The 18,063-nt window shown below is 42.9% G+C and overlaps 1 protein-coding gene across 6 annotated transcripts in view; it reads left to right on the forward strand.

Moving 5' to 3' along the window:
* Positions 1 to 18,063, forward strand: part of TXNRD1 (thioredoxin reductase 1) — a 134,661-nt gene that overhangs the window by 76,894 nt on the left and 39,704 nt on the right. The gene's annotated exons all lie outside the window — the stretch shown is intronic.

The following is an 18,063-nucleotide window of genomic DNA, read 5'->3' on the forward strand; positions in this document are numbered from 1 at the left end:
CAAGTGATTCTCCTGCCTCAGCCTCCCGAGTAGCTGGGATTACAGGCGCCTGCCACCGTGCCTAGCTAATTTTTGTATTTTTAGTAGAGACAAGGTTTCACCATGTTGGCCAGGCTGGTCTTGAACTTTTGACGCCGTGATCCACCCACTTCGGCCTTCCAAAGTGCTGGGATTATGGGCGTGAGCCACCGGGCCCAGCCCTATTTTTGTTTTTTAATGAGTGCTAAAAAATGAAAGGAGAAACAGCAAGGTAAGGACTATTGGTTTGAAAGATCTGTGAACTTTTCAGCCAATTATTGCCCACATTTGGGGCTAAATGGTAGGTTTTGAAACCCTTAAGGGAGCTTTGGGTTTCAGTGGAGAAAGGCATTTATTTAGTGGAGAATTGAGTGCTTATAGTCCTAAAGGCCACACCTTTAAAAAGAAGGTTAAGATTTCATACTTTAATTGCAACATAAATAATGGAGGGAGCTCTTCAAAATGTCCACTTTTCCTTTCTCCTTTTAATATTGTTTCTTCCTCATCCCCTTTTCCCTGAATAAACAACAGCAGCAAAACCTACCCTGCTTTCACAGTGAGTGTACTATAGAAGACAAGGGAGAGAGAATCCTGCTGGAAGAAGTTGGTGAGCCTAGGTGACTCCCTTGATAAAGGATGAAAGCTTTGCAGAAGAGTGTTCCAAAAAAGTGTAGTCTCCAGACCACCTGCTCAGAATCCCCTGGAGTACTCGTTAAGCATGCATGCCCAGGCTTTACCCGAGTTCTTTTGAAGTAGACTCGGGAAAGAGCTAGGAATCTACCCCCTCCCCCTTTTTTTTTTTGAGATGGAGTTTTGCTCTTGTTGCCTGGGCTGGAGTGCAGTGGCATGAGCTCAGCTCACTGCAACCTCCACCTCCTGGGTTCAAGTGGTGTGGTTCTCCTGCCTCAGCCTCTCAAGTAGCTGGGATTATAGGCATGCACCACCATGCCTGGCTAATTTTGTATTTTTTTAGTAGAGATGTGGTTTTGCCATGTTGGTCGGGCTGGTCTCGATCTCCTGACCACAGGTGATCCACCCACCTCGGCCTCCCAAAGTGCTGGGATTACAGTGTGAGCCACCACGCCCGGCTTGCCTTTTTGTTTTTGTTTTGTTTTAAATAAGCTCCCTCCAATAATTTTTAGGATAAATGTCAAGTTTGAGACGCTTTAATATTATTGTACATAGGGTAGTTTGATCAAGATCATTTGATGAGATAATTAGAATTGCGGAAAACAAAGGACTAGTCTTTAATACCCAAAACATATTTGTTAGAAAACAGCAAATAGGAACCCAATGGGGGAGGAACACTTTTTGTTGAACACTTTAACAATGAATAGAAAAATAGGGAACCAAGCTGTTTGCAGCCAGGGCTTTTGTATGTTCATGTATAAAGTTGGAACTAGGGACCTCCAAGATGGTTAAGAACTATGAATAGAGTTCCTACTGCTCAAAGACATGGCTTTCATAAACATCTTGGTTTTTAAAGCAAAGTTCCAGTATTCTTATAGGGAACCTCTTTTGTATGTAAATCAGCATCTCCCTCAGGATTCCAGGGTTTTGAAATCACTTGTAGAGAGGCCTATTGGTGGTACTGAGAGGAGAAGCAGAGTGAGTGAAAAAGTATTTACTGGAATAATACCAAGTGTCAGACATAGTTAAGACTTTAGTAGTTTGAGGTAATCCTGGGAGATAAGACTAAAACTGGCAACTAGAGGCTTAAATAATTTCTTCAGGGCAATATTAGGAGAGATGACAGGCACAAAGCAATGCGGGATTAATATCCAGGTGAATTTTGTGGACAGTTGCGGTGGCCCCATGTTCCAGTCTTGGGGGGTAGATGCTGAGACAAAGGCAGGTCTCCTTTTATGTTTTGAGACAAGGTCTGGCTCTATTGCCCAGTGCAGTGGCTTGATATTGGCTCATTGCAACCTTCGCCTCCTGGGCTTAACCCATCCTCCCACCTCAGCCTCCCGAATAGCTGGGACTACAAGCGCACACCACCTCACCCAGCTTATTTTTGTATTTTTTGTATATTGGGGGTTTCACCATGTTGTCCAGTGTAGGGACCAGCCCCACAGGGTCGGTGGGTCTCTCCCTGTGTGCGGCGACAAGAGAGTGTAGAAATAAAGACACAAGACAAAGAGATAAGAGAAAAGGCAGCTGGGCCCGGGGGACCACTACCACCAATGCGTGGAGACCGGTAGTGGCCCCGAATGTCGGGCTGCGCTGTTATTTATTGTATACAAGGCAGAAGGGGCAGAGTAAAGAATGTGAGTCACCTCCAATGATAGGTAAGGTCACGTGGGTCACGTGTCCACTGGACAGGGGGCCCTTCCCTGCCTGGCAGCCGAGGCAGAGAGGGAGAGGAGACAAAGAGAAAGACAGCTTACGCCATTATTTCTACACATCAGGGACTATTAGTATTTTCACTAATTTACTACTGCTATCTGGAAGGCAGAGCCAGGTGTACAGGATGGAACATGAAGGTGGACTAGGAGTGTGACCACTGAAGCACAGCATCACAGGGAGACGGTTAGGCCTCCGGATAACTGCGGGCGAGCCTGACTGATGTCAGGCCCTCCACAAGAGGTGGAGGAGCAGAGTCTTCTCTAAACTCCCCCGGGGAAAGGGAGACCCCCCCCCCTCCCCCCACCGCTTTCCCGGTCTGCTAAGTAGCGGGTGTTGTTTCTTGACACCTTTTGCTACTGCTGGACCACGATCCGCTTGGTGACGGGCGTCTTCCCAGATGCTGGCATCACCGCTAGACCAAGGAGCCCTCCGGTGGCCCTGTTCGGGCATAACAGAAGGCTCGCAGTCTTGTCTTCTGGTCACTTCTCACTATGTCCCCTCAGCTCCTATCTCTGTATGGCCTGGTTTTTCCTAGGCTATGATTATTGAGTGAGGATTATCGTAATATTGGAATAAGAAGTAATTGCTACCAACTAATGATTAATGATACTCATATAATCACATCTAAGATCTATATCTGGTATAACAATTCTTGTTTTATATTATACTGGAACGGCTCGTGTCCTCTGTCTCTTGCCTCGGTGCCTGGGTGGCTTGCCACCCACAGTCCAGGCTGGTCTCAAAACTCGTGAGTTTAAGCCATCTGCCTACCTTGGCCTCCCAAAGTGCTGAGATTACAGGTGTGAGCCACTGCACCCAGCCAGGTCTCCTTTCAAGTCTAACTTCTAAAGTTACCAGAAACCAGAATCTTAAGTGAATAGACATCAGGACATGAGTGGTAATTGAATAACTCTCCAACCATCCCCTTTCTTAACTATTGTTAACTGCAGAGGCTACCAGAACTTGACAGAAAACACAATTTATTTTGTTTCTATCCTCTTAAATAATCCCTTCTTTTTGGAGGCATTAGTAATGTATCTGCTTTTGGCTTGATTAAAGTTGAGGCCTGAGGAGGACTGGAGGATTGCTTTGAAGATGAGGGAAGTGACAGATTCTCTGGCGTACATGAAAAGGAAGTAAGGGGTGAGGACTACCAAGATTTATTAGAGTCTTAGACTGTTAGAACTGCAAATAAACGTAGAAATTTACTGGTTGTAGAGTCGTGTTGAGCTCCTCCTACTTCTACCAGGTGTAAACACAAATCTCTTTTTTTGCTGTGTATCTGTTCTTTAATAGTAGCGTCAAAATTCTGGTGGTATAGACTTCAGATTTCCGGTCACTTCTCCTGTTTACTCACCAGCGCCTGACTATTCTAGGCATCACCTTCTTGCCCCTATTTACTTTTGCCTGGACCATTTCATCAGTCTTTAACTGGCCTCCCACTTCTGATCTCCCTTCTCTTCCAGCTCATATTGCCAGTCATCTTCCTGATTGCTACTCGCTGGCCCCAGATCTGCATCCAGAATGAAGTGGGAGCTCCTTAGCTTGGTATTCAATGCCCTCCAGGGTCTAGCCCCAACCTGCTGTTCTGATTATCTCCTGCTCTGCTCCCTCACTTACTGGAGGCTCCCGGGACTATCATTGCAGCTAAAATATTTCTCCCTACAGTTTTCCTCCTCGCTTCTATTCTTTATTTCAACACCTGTCTTCTCTTCCTACCCCAACCCACTTTTCCAACTGCCTACCCATTCAGAATACAAGACCAAAGTTTTCCATTCCTTTCCTCCTCTGTTCCCACGACAATCCCATAAGTCTTTATTTTTGGAAAAGGAGGAATCCTGCCAATGATAACTTTTTGGCTTACATATCGAGGTCAGAGAGCTAGTCTTATTCTTTATGCCTGTGGTCCCAGGCATATGTTAGAGCCCAGCAGATACCTAAGCAAATATGCCTGTTAATGATTGTAACATTTATTTGTTGAATACCTATTATGTGTTAGACTCTAAATGTTGTTAATACTTAGTGATTAAATCCCCACAACAGTCCTGTGAAGGAGGTGATATTATCCAGGTTTACAGAAGAGAAAATAAAAGCCTTGAGAATTTAAGGAGCATGCCCAGATTACAAGCTAGTTAAGTGGCAGAGTCAGGACTGGAACCCAGGCCTGCTTGCCTGCAAAGCTCACTCTCATGTACTCATACTTCTGGCACTTGGCCTTAATGTTATTGCTATTGAGATACATGCTTGTGTCCTTGATGAGATGCTGTGGTGTGCTCATGATTCGAGGTCAGGCCCATGCAAATCTTGGTATTCCTAGCATAGTGCTGGCATATGGTAGGTGTTCATTCATTACATGCTTGCTGAATGGAACTTCATTCTTCTGTGCCTACTTGTACTTTTCTTTAAGAGAACAATGAGGCTGGGCTTCTAAAAAAAAAGATACATTTTAATATCTTCCATATATTGAAAAAAATTTCTTTAGAGGCAAGGTCTCGCTCTAACCCAGGCTGGAGCGCGGTGGCACTATCATGGCTCGCTGCAGCCTCAACCCCCCTGGGCTCAAGCAATCCTCTTGCCTCAGCCGCCTGAGTATCTGGGAATACAGGCATGTACCACCACACCTGGCCAATTTTTAAATTTTTTGTAAGATAAGGTCTTTACAAAAGGCTTTTTGTTGGCTTAGGCTTATTTTTTAATACCTAGTGTGCATTCAGTAAATATGTATTGAGTGAATAGATGGTGGTAGGGCCAGAAGAGACTCACTTAAAGGATTTAGCTCTAAGGTATCTGGTTTTATTGAAGATGGGCTATCAGGAACCAAGCTCTAGGTTGTTCAGAAGAGATTCTAGGCAGCATATTGGAAAGCAGTTCAGAATTAAAAGCTGTATGACAGCAACATTGTCTGCCTTCAGCATTCTATGCAGGTGTGTCCAGGTCAGTTGGGAACAAAGTCACTTCACATCTATTTAGCTAGTATTTACTGAGCACCTGTGTTGACCTCGGGCTAGGCACTATCTTTGTAATCTCTAACGCAAGTCTGTAGAGCAATGTACTTATTTAAAAATTCATTTGTCAGGCTGGGCGTGGTGGCTCATGCCTGTAATCCCAGCACTTTGAGAGGCCGAGGCGGGTGGATCACTTGAGGTCAGGAGTTTGAGACTGACCTGGCCAACATGGTGAAACCCCTTCCCTACTAAAAATACAAAAAATTAGCCGGGTGTGGTGGCGGGCGCCTGTAATCCCAGCTACTCAGGAGGCTGAGGCAGGAGAATCGCTTGAACCTGGGAGGTGGAGGTTGCGGTGAGCGGAGATCCTGCCATTGCACTCCAGCCTGGGCAACAAGAGTGAAACTCCATCTCAAAAAAAAAAAAAAAGTAATATACAAACACTTGTTGACAAATAAATTTATATTTATTTATTTATTTATTTATTTTTTGAAATGGAGTCTTGCTCTGTTGCCCAGGCTGGAGTGCACTGTGTGATCTCAGTTCACTGCAATCTCTACCTCCTGAGTTCAAGCAATTCTCCTGCCTCCGTCTCCTGAGTAGCTGGGATTGCAGGCATGTGCCACCACGTCTGGCTAATTTTGTATTTTTAGTAGAGACAAGACTTCTCTATGTTGGTCAGGCTGGTCTCGAACTCCTGACCTCAGGTGATCCGCCTGCCTCAGCCTCCAAAAGTGCTGAGATTACAGGTGTAAGCTACCACGCCCGGCCTGATTTTGTTTTTAATGATGACAACCACTCTGTATGGCAGAGTGAGACATCTGATAGACTTATGTTACAATTTTCGAAGAAAGTAAGTGGAAACTAATAATGCAGATATTTTTCATTTGATCCCTTAGTGGAGTTCCTAGAATGCTGCATCCTTTATAGCCACATACCCAGTCCTTCTTACCCTCCCTGTCTATCAAAATAACACTCCTAGTCATTGCTGCCTTTTGAGGTGTTGTGGAGGCTCTTGTAACCTGAAAGGTTGTTCTTTTCATCTCACGCCCTTGTTTATATTCTTGAGGCTTGGCAAGTCAGCCAGCACTGGGTTTTTAAAGTGTCATTAAGTATATGATTTGACCACAGAGCAAGGGTGGAGATTTTATCTACTCCAAAGTATTTCAAATGAGTGAGTCCAGATTATTTAGTGACTCTTTTACTTCTCCAATAATAATGCCATCTTATTTGAATAAAGCAGTTATTCAAAGCCTCTTTTAGATACTAGACTTAAGAATCTGCTGAAATCTAAGGAGCTATTCCTGAGAAAAATGCACATAAATAATTTTGCATATAAACTCAGACTATTTGTGGATCTGCTTCAGAATATCTGGTACAGAGAATTACCCTTCAAAGTGTTACTGTACACACTTTGAATAGTTGAAGCCTTCGTAGGTTTTTAAAATTTTGTTATATGGCAAATTTCTTTTCACTGGTATTTGTTATAGTGGAATATATTCCTGTGTTCCTCCTTATTGATTTAACCTTTAAAAATATTTTTCTGGGGCCGGGCGCAGTGGCTCACACCTCTAATCCCAGCACTTTGGGAGGCTGAGGCAGGTGGATCACGAGATGAGGAGTTTGAGACTAGCCTGGCCAACATGGAGAAACCCCATCTCTACTAAAAATACAAAACTTAGCTGGGCACGGTGGCGCACACGTGTAATCCCAGCTACTCGGGAGGCTGAGTCAGGAGAATCACTTGAACCCGGGAGGCGGAGGTTGTAGTGAGCTCAGATCACACCATTGCACTCTAGCTTGGGCGACCAAGCGAGACTATCTAAAATAAAAATAAAAAATAAATTAAATTTTTTTCTGTTCCTAAAGCAACATTCAGAAGTGAAACTACTGGTTTGTATACAGTTTTTTTTTTTTTTACACTTGCTATCTTTGGGATTGTTTGATTTATTAAGTACCTACTCAGTAGTTGAAAACACTGTCAGATATATTACATAATTTTCATTCACTGTAGTAATTATATGGTATAAATACAGTTGTCCCTCGGTATCTTCAGGGGATTGGTTCCAGGACCCTTGTGTATACCCAAATTCATACATACTCAAGTCCCAAAGTCCACCCTGTGGAACCAGCATATATGGAAAGTCAGCTCTCTGTATTCACCGGATGTGAAACATCACATCTCACAAATACAGTATTTATTTCTTTATTTCTCACAAGCTTTTTCCTCTTTAAGGAGCAGGCAGACCTGTATTTTTTATTGCTTTTGGTATAAGTGGATCTGTGCAGTTCAAAGCTGTTTCCTTCAAGGGTCAACTGCAGTAGTATTCCCGTCTTATAAATAAAGACACTGGAGGCTGAGAGGTTAAGCAAGCTGGCTAAGATAATACTAATAGGTAATAGGTCAAGATTGGAACCCAGATCGTCCCCTCCCACAGTCTGTGGTCTTTTCAGAAACTAATTTTCATTAAAAAAAAAATACAGATATCTGTCTTATCATAGCAAAGTTCACCTTTAATAATAACAAAACACAAAATATATACACACAAACATAACTTTAAAGAAAATTACGATGAAAGAGAAACTGCCAGGCACAGTGGCTCACGCATGTAATCCCAGCATTTTGGGAGGCTGAGGTGGGCGGATCACGAGGTCAGGAGTTCGAGACCAGCCTGGTCAACATGCTGAAACCCTGTCTCTACTAAGAATACAAAAATTAGCCAGGCGTGGTGACTCGTGCCTGTAATCCCAGCTACTCGGGAGGCTGAGGCAGGAGAATCATTTGAGTCCGGGGGGTGTAGGTTGCAGTGAGCCGAGATCGTGCCATTGCACTCCAGCCTGGGTGACAAGAGCAAGACTCCGTCTCAAAAAAAAAAAAAAAAAAAAAAGTTAAGATGAAAGAGAAACTATACCTAATGTCCTGCTAATTCTGGCAAATCAAACTAGGAATTTTACCACATTTCTTCACAACTCAATATTAAACAGATGCCATGGTGGTATGAAGGGAGAAAAGCTGCTATGAAAGAAGGAACAGAAAAGTTTAGGGAGGTAGCTATTAGGATAAGTGTATATGTTAGATTGTGGGACTCAAACCTGACTGATTCCTGGCTTTGGCTCCAAAAAGTCTCTTAAAAATCCATTTGTTATAGGTAAGTGTTAACAGCAAAACCTCACTGGAGAAAAATAGTGGACTCGTGACTTCTTCCTTTATTTGGTTACAGGGAGACATGTGACCTTTGTCATCCACCCTATCACGTTTGTGTTGAGCAGTATGGGTTGTGGGAAAGAGCTCAAGAATGCTTGGAATTAACCTAAACTCCTAGAAAAGGAACTGAAAATATAGGAGAAAAGGCTGAAGAAAAGAGGAAAGGAAATGGAGGTCTGTATTGAACCCTGGGTAGCAACTCTTGAGCGAAGAAAGAGGAAAAAGGGGAAAGAGGGGAGCTAAATTATCTCTGAGGCAACTCAGTCTCATGGTTGCCTGAACTAGTCTATACTGCGGGAATAAGGTAGACGCCACTGGTTTCTTTGAAGTACCAGTGCGCTTCTTGCTTTCTATTCCTGGTCACAGACAAATTTATCAGTAGTGCAGTTTCTTCTTTTTAAGCTTCATTTAAATAATTATTAGTAGCACTTGGACTTTAGGTTAGGAAATCACTGTTTAATGACTTAAAGATTAACCGGCATGGAAATCCCATTCTTTATATGATTGGGGAGAGTTATTGAACTTGAGATTGTTTTATTTTGTAGCAATGTCTAAAGGCAGATTTGTTTTGTTTTGTTTTGTTTTTGAGGCGGGGTTTCGCTCTTGTTGCCCAGGCTGGAGTGCAATGGTGCAATCTTGTCTCACCCGCAACCTCTGCCTCCCAGGTTGAAGTAGCAGGGATTACAGGCATGCGCCACCACGCCCAGCTAATTTTCTATTTTTAGTAGAGACGTGGTTTCTCCATATTGATCAGGCTGGTCTCAAACTCCTGACCTCAGGTGAGCCACCCACCTCGGCCTCCCAAAGTGCTGGGATTACAGGTGTCAGCCACCGCACCTGGCCTAAAGGCAGATTTTTAAAGGTGGAACATAATGCAAGTCTGCCTTTCTTAGGATGATCTAAGTTACATGTTAATAAAGTTCTTGGAGATCTAGCATAGAATGCATTCAGCACTGTAAAGCACAACTTAATGCTTGCCTTGATATGCTTTGTTGCTCTGAGCAAGTTGTGTGGGCTGTTATCTCCTGAGAAATCCCTGTAAATGGTATTAGTAATACTTTATAAGCAGGTTGGGAGAATATAGTTTTCTAAGGCATTTTGAAATTCTTAGATGAAAGGGTCTTTATGTAGCAAATTGGTGTCAGCCTATTTTCCTTCCTCTGAGCCAGAAGAAAATAGGCACCATAGGGTGGGAAGGGTTGGCTTATCTGTTAGAGTTCTTTTGTAAGTAGCTTTTGTTGAATTTTTTTTTTTTTGAGATGGAGTCTCGCTCTGTCGCCCAGGCTGGAGTGCAGTGGCGCGATCTTGGCTCACTGCAAGCTCCGTCTCCTGGGTTCAGGCTAGTCTCCTGCCTCAGCCTCCAGAGTAGCTGGGACTACAGGCGCCTGCAACCACGCCCGGCTAATTTTTTGTATTTTTAGTAGAGACAGGGTTTCACCGTGTTAGCCAGGACGGTCTTGATCTCCTGACCTCGTGATCCGCCCACCTCAGCCTCCCAAAGTGCTGGGATTACAGGCGTGAGCCACCGTGCCCGGCTGCTTTTGTTGAATTTAAAGTGGATGTGAGAAGCTCCTAAGAATATCGTTCACTGTAAAAGCAGACTTTTTTGGATTTCGGTCTTGGAATTCTTAACTGTATTTTCACCTAAGATTTAAAACAAGTTTAAATACTAGTTTGTAATTGGCCAGACTTGGGACAGATACGATCCTTTAATGATCCTGGGTCTCAACTTACCTTTCTTTTATTTTTCCTTTATTTTAGAAGAGGGATAAGAACTTTTTCTGAAGAGCAGTCAACTTTTCCTTTCAGTGTGTAGGATTAATTCCACGAATCTGTGAACTTAAATCTTTGCTGCCAAATAACTTGTAGATGCTGGGATAGTTTTAAATCTATTTTAAGTTATACATTCAGTACATAAGTGCATCTCCGTGTAAAAACAGCTATGTTTGGAAGATCTAAAACGCAGCTTTTGTTTTTGAGAAGCCAACAATCTAATAGGGTAGGATCATATATATGTACAACTAACCGTAATGCATGGTGTTTTGAAAAATGCACGTATCTCCCTGAATTACCCCTAGTTAATAAAATAATTGGGAGCAAATGGTAATATAAGGATTTTGGAGTAACTTAATACTACTAGATTTTGCTGTTTATACATTTACAAAAAACTTTCTGCTAATGCTAAAGAAATAGAACAAGTCTATATGCATAAAGGAAGGTAGGGCTAATTTACTTCCTGGTGCTATGAAACTGGCAATTGGACAGGTGCAATTGTGGGTGTCTTTTTTTTTTTTAAGGTGTACCTGTTGCAGGTTTGAAAAGCTGTTGATGCTCATGGGTTGTTTGTGCGCATGTTCTCTTTAAAAACCAGATGTATTCATTCCCTTTTGTTTTTTTGTTTTTTGTTTTTTTTTTTTTGAGACGGAGTCTCGCTCTATAGCCCAGGCTGGAGTGCAGTGGCGCGATCTCGGCCTACTGCAAACTCCGCCTCCTGGGTTCACGCCATTCTCCTGCCTCAGCCTCCCGAGTAGCTGGGACTATAGGCGCCTGCCACCGCGCCCGGCTAATTTTTTGTAGTTTTAGTAGAGACAGGGTTTCACCGGGTTAGCCAAGATGGTCTCGATCTCCTGACCTCGTGATCCGCCCGCCTCGGCCTCCCAAAGTGCTGGGATTGCAGGCGTGAGCCACCGCGCCCGGCCATTCCCATTGTTATTTGCTATTTGCAATTTGCTGCTGGTGAGACAGATAAGGAGTCACGTCTTTAACTGCTCTTGAGTTTCCAGTGACCCCATTAAATCCAATGGGTAAATTTTCCCACGCAGATTACTCACCCAGTTTACAGATTAAGCTTTCATATCCTTAGACTGTATCTGAAATCTTCATAGCTTTGCCCACCTTTTAGGGTTCAGAGTTACTACCCATTCAGTGTCGGTGGCCTTTAGCTGTTGGCAAGCTTCCAAGTAAATAGCTCTTTTGCAGAGATCTCTACCCATTCTATTCTTCCACTCCTGGGTAGTGGAGAACCAAAGTTCACCTGAGTAATGCCCGTGCCCAGCACCCAGTTTCCTGCAGGGGTTAGCACGGATATTGGAGGCTCCCCCGATCCCACAGATACTCGGGATGGGTATTGGAGGGGGCTTGGTTTTTAAGAGGACATGTGAAAGTAATTAACCCGATTTACATTTGTATAATGAGTCCAAACACCACCTTGCAAAAGAACTGAGAGTTCAGCCTGCTTAATGGAGTTTCTGCTTTTCACGGTCCTTGGCCTTACCGACGGTTTACAGTCCAGCCAGATTTAGTTCACAAAAAACCAAAACCAGGTCGACCTCACTGCAGTATATGATGGCAGCGAGCGTTTTAAAGCGCAGGACCTTTAGTCTCCTCAATAGTTTTGTCTAAAGTTGTCCAAAAGTGTTTTTTTTTAAAGTGAGGTGATCCAGTCGGTAAACGCTTTGAAAAAGAATAGCTGTCCCCTGAGCGGGCATTAGTCACGTGTGAGGTCAGGGCCCATCATTGCGCGTGTTGGGAGCGCCGCGCTCGTCTATGAGCGAGCGCCTCGGCTTGTGGCTGGGCCGGGCCGGGGCGGGGCTGTCTTCCCGCGGAGCGTGCTGGGGGCGGGTCGCGCCGGGCCGGGCCGCTAGTGCTCATGGGCGGGCGTCCTCGGTTCTAACTGCCGCCAGTTTCCACACGCCGGGAGGGCCGTTACCTCAGAGATACCCGTGGCCGGCATGTTGGTTGAAAAAGCTTCCCGGAAGGGAGACGAAGAGAAAGGAGAGGAGCAGCTCGTGATCATCCCCGGTAGCGAGTACGCGGCGAAGTAGGCGGCGGCGGAGGGAGCGCCGATGAAGATGGATGTGTCAGTGAGGGCCGCGGGCTGCTCCGACGACCTCAGCTCTGGGGAGGCCGACATAGACCCAAAGCTCCTGGAGCTCACCGCTGACGAGGAGAAGTGCCGCAGCATCCGCAGGCAGTACCGGCAGCTCATGTACTGCGTGCGGCAGAACCGGGAGGACATCGTGAGCTCGGCGAACAACTCCTTAACCGAGGCCCTGGAGGAAGCCAACGTCCTCTTTGATGGCGTGAGCCGAACCAGAGAAGCAGCCCTCGACGCCCGGTTTCTTGTTATGGCTTCTGATTTGGGTAAAGAAAAGGCAAAGCAGTTAAACTCAGATATGAACTTCTTTAATCAGTTAGCATTTTGTGACTTTCTGTTTCTGTTCGTGGGTCTGAATTGGATGGAAGGCGATCCTGACAAGTTGAGTGATTGTGATGATAGCATAGCTCTTTCCTTCTGGAAGGCAATAGAAAAGGAAGCAACATCCTGGATGGTAAAAGCTGAGACATTCCATTTTGTTTTTGGTTCATTCAAGCTAGAACGTACTGCACCAAAGCCCCGACTTGAACACCAGAAAAAAGTTCGCAAGATGGAAGAAAATGGCAACATGCCTGCAAAGTTGCGGAAGTTGGACCTGAGTAGTTATCCAGAATCGACAGAAAAAAACGTAGAAAGGATTTTGGGATTGTTGCAAACCTACTTTCGAAAGTGTCCTGATACTCCTGTGTCCTATTTTGAGTTTGTGGTTGATCCAAACTCTTTTTCTCGTACTGTGGAGAATATATTTTATGTTTCTTTTATGGTAAGAGATGGTTTTGCAAGAATAAGGCTTGATGAAGACAGGCTGCCAATATTAGAGCCGATGAATGTTAACCAAATGGGTGAGGGAAATGATTCCAGTTGCCATGGCAGGAAACAGGGAGTTATATCTTTGACTTTACAGGAGTGGAAAAACATTGTGGCAGCTTTTGAAATTTCTGAGGCTATGATTACATACTCCTCATACTAAAGATTTCTTAGTATAGGATCCTTTTTGTGTTTTTTTCTGAAGTTATCTCAGATGGAGAGTAAAATGTAAACTGAAGCACATATTGTATCTCTTGTAAAGTGAAAAAGTATTTTCAAGAACATCAGACATTGTTTTACTGTGCAGCATATTTTTCTTAGTAATTTATAAGGTCATGATCTTCTGTTATTAAAACAAATTCACTGGCATATTTATGGGAGCGTTTTATTGAATGCCCTTTAAGACTATTAATAAAAACAAGTTTTGGATACCAAATTAAGGGATATTTGATAATTTGCAAAACATAATAATTTACGAAAATCAGTGATGATGCTCTGTGATGCGTTGCTTTCTCTGTCAATAGGGAACCAAGAGAATCCCAGAAAGGGTTCCTAACCAGGTTGGGGAAAGAGTGGGTAAAAAACAAAAGTTAAAAAAAAAACCTGTCTGTAAGGCAGTGAATATGCAACATTAAGACTAAAAAAGTCATTGCAAAGAAGACTTAGGATTTATGAGTGAGTATCCATATTCTAAACAATTTCTGTTATTGTACTCAGCAAAAGTAGTGTCTCTGCTGTAGTAGTTGAGGTATCAGCTAAGGATGAAAGGTGAGTAGAAACACGAAGAAGGAAAAGGCATTCTAGGCAAGAGAATAGCAAGGTCAAATGCATGGAATTGTTAGAAGTTAGGCACGAGAGGACCATTAGATTTATGGAAAAACTATTATATTTGATAAGCTGGGCAACAATTGAATAACTTCATCTATTAGTATCCTGAGAAGATGTTTTTGTCAAACTATTATACATTGAACACAAAATCTTGCTATCCAGTTGTAGTTTTTATCTACTGAATTTCTTCTCTGGCCCCTAGTGTCCCTTTGTGGTCTTTGCTAGTACATAGAATGTCTTTCACAATCTACGCTTTTTCATCATGTAACAACTTTGAATATTTGTCCCACTTTAATTTTGCATTTCTATCTTTTTTTTTCCCCCTCGAGACAGAGTATCACTCTTGCCCAGGCTGGGGTGCAGTGGTGCAATCTCGGCCCACTGTAACCTCTGCCTGCGGGGTTCAGGCTATTCTTGTGCCTCAGCCTCCCAAGTAGCCGGGATTACAGGTGTGTGCCATCACACCCAGCAAATACTTGTATTTTTAGTAGGAACAAGAGTTTCGCCACGGTAGCCAGGCTGGTCTCGAACACCTGGCCCCAAGTGATCCACCCGCCTCGGCCTCCCAAAATGCTGGGATTACAAGTGTGAGCCAAATTTTGCATTTCTTAATAGGGCTTTAAATGCCAGGAAACTGACCCTGCTGAAACTAAAACATGTTAGTTTATCTGGATGTTCTTCACTTAGTGTAAAGCCATAAAGGCTTTTTTCTTTCCGTTGCATAAATTACAACCTTATTTGGAGATTATTGCCAAAAGTTTGGGTCATTAAGAAAACAACTTGAGAAGGTGCAGTAAGCATGCCCATAAGCTTTCTTCCCCTTGATCCCTATAGGAGCTTAATTTTTGGTAGTCGTGGAATTTTGCCATTAAACAATACTTTGGCAAATGTTTAGGTATCTGTTATGCATAGCAGTGGCAAACTTTCCTAGTAAGTCTAGTGGTACAGGAAAGGGAAATCCAAAGACTCAACAAATGACACCAAGACTGAGAGGAAGGATTTTTCATGTATGGAGATGAGGTTCTTCACCAATAATAGAGTAGAGGTTTTAGCAAAAATAGAACTTTCTCATGAAACTTGGCAAATTATTTTCTAAATTTAGTTACTCCTTTCACATATGAAAGAGCGCTGACCCTTGCTAGTGTCTAGTATCCTTTGATTTATAGTAGCAGTCATGGAAGCACCATTTGATCTCACTCATCCTCATTTCCAGCATGTCTCTACCAACCAAGTTCCTTGGGTTTTGCAGAGATCTGCTGTTGGAAGAAAAAGTACTCTTAATGACAGCAAAAAGATCCCGCCCCAGTACTTTACTGACATTCAGTTGCTCTGTTGAATGTCTCATGTCTTTACTAGGAGTATTTGACAGTGATGATTTAAAAGCATTAATAGAGAATCTGGAGGCTTAGGAGAGGTAATTTTTTTGGTCTTCTCTAAAGTTAATAGCTGTTAAAATATAAAGTTGACCACTTCTGTTTCTATTTTTACTGGTTGGCATGACACCAACCAGTAAAATGATGAGGAGGATGGATTGCCTCATCATTTTTGAAATTTTGAAATTAAAGTGACTGCTTACCTTGAAGAAAAAAGGAGATTAAAAATTTATAGAGTTTAAGAATCAAACTGCAAATCTGCTTGTTTCTTGCTAATACGTTTGTATACTGAATAGAAATAACATTATGCTTGTCTGTCTATATACTGGATCAAGATTTGTTAGGAAGAGGGCATTTCAAAATAGTGGAGATTGACGCAGGGAAGCTCAGCGGAGGACACCAGTGTAAATACATTCCAGCACTTCTTGACTTAGTTCCAGGCAATTTCCCTTCTTCAGGAGATGGAGAATTAGTAACTTAAAGGGATTAATTCCTACCAGCCACTATGCTAACATGCATTATCTTTCTTAAACTCAGCCATTTGATGAGGTCAGGAACCTGTTAGCTTCGTTAAGGCTTAGGTGATTGGTCGAAGTCACCTGGCCTTGTGAGTGGTAGAGCAAGTATTTCAACGCAGGTTATTTCTGCATCAGAGCCATCTATAATGGTAGGGGAAATAAAAGTACAAATCTGGCAAAGGATAGAAACTATGTTTAGGGGAAAAGTCAGGATTGGTTATTCTGATTTTAAAAGACTGCCACAGTTGAATTGCTTTCTGTTTTGTGCCCTTTTTGGGGGAGCCTGGAGCAGTGTTTTACTAGGAGTGGGTCTGGGGAAAGGGATTACTATGACAGGCAGGTGGATGAAAAGGAAGACTATCTAATGTGTAAGCCTTGCCAACAAGTGACAATTGCCTGCAGGTCATCTCATATTCTATAGCATTGGTTCTCAAAGTGTATGAGGCCCTTTTGGCATACTTTAAGGTCAGAATTATTTTCATAATAGTAAGATGCTGTTTGCCCTTTTCTTTCTTTTTTTTTTTTTTTTTTTTTTTTTGAGATGGAGTCTCACTCTGTAGCCCAGGCTGGAGTGCAGTGGCATGATCTTGGCTCACTGTGAGCTCCACCTCCCGGGTTCACGCCATTCTCCTGCCTCAGCCTCTCGAGTAGCTGGGACTACAGGCGCCTGCCACCACGCCCAGCTAATTTTTTATATTTGTAGTAGAGACGGGGTTTCACCGTGTTAGCCAGGATGGTCTCCATCTCCAGACCTCATGATCCACCCGCCTTGGCCTCTCAAAGTGCTGGGATTACAGGCGTGAGCCACCATGCCTGGCTGCCCTTTTCACTCTTAATTCTCTTGCATGTAAACTGTGAAGTTTTCCAGAGGTTATATGACAGGTGATGTGGCAACAGATTGAATGGAGAAACAGATATGAGCTGTCTTTTGTTGTCAGACATTAAAGAGAATCGCAAAGATACAAAACAGTGCCATTCTTCTAATTAAAAAATTTTTTTAAATAAAAATACGTTAACATTTAATAAATATATTATTTTTAATTTGTTAATGAATATTTTAAGTTTCTTCTTAGTTTTAATTTCTAATATAGAAAATAGATAAAACCCACATTAACAAGCTCTTTGGAGTCTCAATTTTAAAGCTCTGTTTAAGATTGTAAAGGAGTCCTGAGATGAAAGAATTTGAGAACCTCTGTAGCAGCCACCACAGTCAGCGGACATAATTTCTAGCAGTTGTAGTTGGAGGAGGATGGGGGAATTTTTCTCCTTTCCTTATCCCGTCTCTGTGCTACCTTCTACTGTTTGGGGGAGCTGTTTTCTACTGTCTGTCTTATTTATATTTCAGGTGAAGTACCACTTACATGGAACTGAATGATAGCACTTTCAATTTTAAGTTTGGTTAAAATTTTAAAAACAATGTTTCTTTTTTTTTTTTTTTTTTGAGACGGAGTCTTGCTCTGTCACCCAGGCTGGAGTGCAGTGGCATGATCTTGGCTCACTGCAATCTCCGCCTCCTGGGTTCAAGCAGTTCTCCTGCCTCAGCCTCCCGAATAGCTGGGACTACAGGTGCACGCCTCCACGCCCGGCTAATTTTTTTTGTATTTTAGTAGAGACGGGGTTTCACCGTGTTGCCCAGGCTGATTGTGAACTCCTGAGCTCAGGCAGCCCGCCCGCTTCGGCCTCCCAAAGTGCTGGGATTACAGGCATGAGCCACCTCACTCAGTCTCATAATGTTTCATTCTAAGGTCAACTGAATGCTTCAATTGCCTGTGTCTTGCCAATTGGTAAATTTTACCTACAGTGCTTAAAAATGGTGAGGTTCATTCAGAGCTTTTTTGGTAAAATCTGTGCACTGGTTGATACAATTTGACTTTAAGCTTGAACCAGGAGAAGCCAGGTTACATACAGAATTTCAGTAAGGAACAGATTGTAAACATTGGTGAAGGGAATATGTGACTTTTCAGCATGAGGATACATTTTCTGGTATTTGTTCTAGTAGGTATGTTGGAGGAGGGGGATTCCTAGAACCATGGTTTTCATTTAGACAGCCAGTTATTGTGTTCTGTCACCATCTTTGCTAATTTCATGCAGATAAAATGAGGTTGAGATAAAAAATGATTGTATGTTATTTTTCCAGCAGAAC

This window comes from Pan paniscus, chromosome 10, assembly GCF_029289425.2.
Source record: "Pan paniscus chromosome 10, NHGRI_mPanPan1-v2.0_pri, whole genome shotgun sequence".
Lineage (NCBI taxonomy): Eukaryota > Metazoa > Chordata > Mammalia > Primates > Hominidae > Pan > Pan paniscus.